Genomic DNA, 4527 nt, shown 5'->3' on the forward strand with positions numbered 1-4527 from the left:
CTACTGGGGTCCCCCCAGCCCCTCTGGTCTGGCAGGAAGGGGGCAGCCTGCAACCCCTGAGGGCAGGGGTGGGGCTGCCAGATGCTCCAGGCAGGGAGCCAGAAAGAGCTGACAAAGGCTTACCCTCCAGGGGGATGAAGGCAATGCCCCCCAGCTTCTCTGCCAGGGTGCAGCAGTCCTTGACCTCCTCGAAGCAGTTTGCTTGTAATTCATGCTTGCTCCCTGTCAGCTTCTTCTTGATGGCATTTTTGGAGCTGGCTTAGATCATTTTGCTTATAAGGGGTGCAGGTTCAGGGGCCCAGAAGATAGACACCAGGTCCTCCTCCTTGCTCTCTTTGTCTCGTAGATTGTGGCATAGAGAGCATAGCGGCAGTTCTTATCTGGCAGCATCTCGACAAAGGTGGTGTAGGGGTCATGAATGGTCTGTCCCACGTCACCCGCCGTCATTGCCTTCCCCCAGGATGATGTTCTTCTTGTCCTCACTCAGGCAGAAGAGCACCGCCTTCCTGTGCTTCTTCACTTTCTCTGGCGTCAAAGACTTACACACCTTCAGGTCGTTGAACACCTTGATGACACCATCAGAGATGACTGAAACTTTTTTTGTTTTGTTTTTGAGATAAGGTCTCACTCTGTCTCCCAGGCTGGAGTGCAGTAGTGCAATCGCAGCTCCCTGCAACCTCCACCTCCCGGCTCAAGCAATTCTCCTGCCTCAGCCTCCAGAGTGGCTGGGACTATGGGGGTGTGCACCACCACGCCCAGTCAATTTTTCAAATTTTTTTTTTTTTTTTTTTTTTTTTTTTGAGACGGAGTCTCGCTCTGTCACCCAGGCTGGAGTGCAGTGGCCGGATCTCAGCTCACTGCAAGCTCCGCCTCCCGGGTTCACGCCATTCTCCTGCCTCAGCCTCCCGAGTAGCTGGGACTACAGGCGCCTGCCACCTCGCCCGGCTAAGTTTTTGTATTTTTAGTAGAGACGGGGTTTCACTGTGTTACCCAGGATGGTCTCGATCTCCTGACCTCGTGATCCGCCCGTCTCGGCCTCCCAAAGTGCTGGGATTACAGGCTTGAGCCACCGCGCCCGGCCGATTTTTCAAATTTTTTGTTGATACGGGGTCTTGCTATGTTACCCAGGCTGGTCTCAAACTCCTAGGCTCAAGTGATCCGCCCATCTAAGCCTCCTAAAGTGCTAGGATCACAGGCATTAGTCACCACACAGGCCAGAGAGGGGATTTTTAGTGTGGTAATGAAGAGAGTTCGCCAAAGTTCAGCTCCAACTCAGGCCTCTCTGGATCCAACTGGTTTTTGTGTTTTCCTGGGGCTGAGCTTCTTCCTGTCACTTTTGGAAACAAGAACTTAAGGTGCAGCAGGTCACAAGTGGATACATTTTCACAGTGCATACCCAACAAACTAGCGACCCTGGGCATTTTACAGATAAGGAAACAGGCCCAGAAAGGCCAAGAATATTTTCCATTTTCACACAGCATTGTCTCATCAGGACTTGAGGTTGGGCAGCCACTTTTATAAGCCAGGCTGCTAGCTCTCTGTTGGGCTCCCTATCTAAGTGGAAGTTACTTTACTTGACAAATACGGGATCCTTGAGCTACAGTGTTGAGTGACACTAACACAACCTACAGAGGGAACAGGAGGTACAGTGGAGCTCCATGAATGCATTAACAATAGGGTGTTTCAAGGCCGGGCGTTGTGGCTCACACCTGTAATCCCAGCATTTTGGGAGGCCGAGGCAGGTGGATTGCTTGAGCTCAGGAGTTTGAGACCAGCCTGGGCAACATGGCAAAACCCCGTTTCTACAAAAAATACAAACATTACCTGGGTGGTGGTGTGCACACCTGTAGTTCCAGCTACATGGCTGAAGCAGGAGGATTGCTTGAGCCTGAGAGACAGAGGTTGCAGTGAGCTGAGATCTCACCATTGCACTCCAGCCTGGGTGGGAAAATGAGACCCTGTCTCAAAAACAACAACAAAAATACGGTGTTTCATTCATCAACAGTACAACAAGAACAAGTGCTTGGAGAGTGTGGTCACAGGAGATACTGCAGCCTCAAATTCCTGGGTTTGTGAACAGGGTTTTAAAGTGTGGATGAGAGTTTATCTAGGAAGGAGTTTTGATTGATATTCAGCAAACATTTAAGGAGCATTTACTGACTATCTACTAGCACTATGTTGGGTCCTGAAAATACCTCATTGAACAAGGTAGGCAAGGTCCTGGCCCTCATGGAGCCCAGTTTAATGCTAGCAAGGGAAGGAAGAAAGCATTCAGATATTTATAAGTACAATAAAAAAGAAGAAAAAAACTCAGTGATTGGCAGATGGAATGCATTTTCCAGGTGATCAGAGGGGGAATAATTTTCACTTGGGCCAGAATGACGGGACGGAGCCAATGGTGGAGATGGAACACACCAGGCAGAGGAAGGCGTGATTGAGAAAAGGGTCCTACTGTTTAAGCGTTTTACAAACAGGATTCCAGGGTGTCTCAGCCAGTGACAGGGAGAAAGGACTAGGCAGGTCTTCAGGGCCCTGTAAATTTTGTTAAGGTGTTCGGACTTTTATTAAAAGATGCATCATGAGAAAGAGGAAGCATCCTAATGGGAGAGAGAGAGTTGTTTTTTTGTTTTTGTTTCTGTTTTTGTTTTTGTTTTTTGAGGCAGAGTCTTGCTCCATCACCCAGGCTGGAGTGCAGTGGCGTAATGTTGGTTCACTGCAACCTCTACCCTCCCAGGTTCAAGCGATTCTTATGCCTCAGCCTCCCGAGTAGCTGGGATTACAGGTGCGCACCACCACACCCGGCTGATTTTTGCATTTTTAGTAGAGATGGGGTTTCACCATATTGGCCAGGCTGGTCTTGAACTCCTGGCTTCAAAGGATTTACCCGCCTCAGCCTCCCAAAGTGCTGGGATTACAGGCGTGAGCCACCGTGCCCAGCTAAGAAAGAGTATTTGTTCTAGAAACTGGGACTCAGAGAAGGTGTGAGCTCCCTAAAGTCCCTCAACAGTGCCGGGCCTGGCGGATCTCCTGGGCTCACTCCCTCTGGGGCCTGCTGTTTCCTCCTCCAGGCTACTTCCCCCACTCCCAGGTGGCTGCTCACCATCTCTCCTGCCTGTGGCTGTCCTTACCCTCCCTGGCTTGTCTGCTCTAGTCAGTTCCTCTAATATGTCCTTCAAGTCATCTGTGCCATATGCCAAGTAAAACCCTGACTCCTCGGTTCCTTCTCCAGACACTCTTTTTTTTTTGTTTTGTTTTGTTTTTGTTTTTGTTTTTGTTTTGAGACGGAGTCTCGCTCTGTTGCCCGGGCTGGAGTGCAGTGGCCGGATCTCAGCTCACTGCAAGCTCCGCCTCCCGGGTTTACGCCATTCTCCTGCCTCAGCCTCCCGAGTAGCTGGGACTACAGGCGCCCGCCACCTCGCCCGGCTAGTTTTTTGTATTTTTTAGTAGAGACGGGGTTTCACCGTGTTAGCCAGGATGGTCTCAATCTCCTGACCTCGTGATCCGCCCATCTCGGCCTCCCAAAGTGCTGGGATTACAGGCTTGAGCCACCGCGCCCGGCAACATACTCTTATTGTTTAGCCTGGATCAATGAATATTCTTCCCAAATAAATCTACTTTCTGGAGTGAAATTTTTTTTTTTTTTTTTTTTTTTTTTTTGAGGTGGAGCCTTGTTCTGTTTCCCAGGCGGGAGTACAGCAGCTTGATCTCAGCTCACTGCAACTTCCACGTCCCAGGTTCAAGTGATTCTCCTGCCTCAGCCTCCTGAGTAGCTAGGACTACAGACACCCACCACCATGCCTGGCTAATTTTTGCATTTTTAGCAGAGATGGGGTTTCACCGTGTTGGACAGGCTGGTCTCGAACTCCTGGCCTCAAGTGATCCACCCGCCTCGGCCTCCCAAAGTGCTGGGATTACAGGTGTGAGCCATTCTAAAGTGGACTTTGAACTGGAGAAGCCATCTTTGGCCTTGGACACTCACCTAACTGCCTATGCCCAGTGCTGCTTCTCCTGCTCCCAGCCTTCTCCACTTCCTTGGTCTTTCTTGGATCACAGCAGTGTAGGTTGTCACCATGCTGCAGATGCAAGGTCCTCCCCTGGATATGCATCTGGGTGAGCTCTCAAGTTCTCTTTGCCCTCCAAGATCCTTCCTGATGTGGCTCCCCCTCCTACATTCATCAGAGAGGTGAAGGATGACTTCAGCTGCCTTGTTGAGGGTGGGCATTGTTTAGTAACCAGTAAAAACTCTGCATAAAACAACCACCCATGTTTTATGCTCATGGTGTCGATGGATAAGGGGACTTCAGAAAGCCTACAGGGCGCAGCTTCTCTATGCTCCACGGTGCCTGGGGACTCAGCTGGAAAGACCTGAAGGTTGGGGAGTAACTTAAATGACTGGGAGCTGCTGGGCACAGTAGCTCATGCCTGTAATCCCAACACTTTGGGAGGCCGAGGCGGGTGGATCATGAGGTCAGGAGATCGAGACCATCCTGGCCAACACGGTGAAACCCCGTCTCTACTAAAAATACA

At 50.4% G+C, this 4527-nt stretch overlaps 1 pseudogene; it reads right to left on the reverse strand.

Annotated features, from left to right (window-relative positions):
• Positions 1 to 4222, reverse strand: LOC721819 (cofilin-1 pseudogene; annotated as a pseudogene).
• Positions 4223 to 4527: the final 305 nt, after the last annotated feature.

This window comes from Macaca mulatta, chromosome 1 (assembly GCF_049350105.2).
Source record: "Macaca mulatta isolate MMU2019108-1 chromosome 1, T2T-MMU8v2.0, whole genome shotgun sequence".
Lineage (NCBI taxonomy): Eukaryota > Metazoa > Chordata > Mammalia > Primates > Cercopithecidae > Macaca > Macaca mulatta.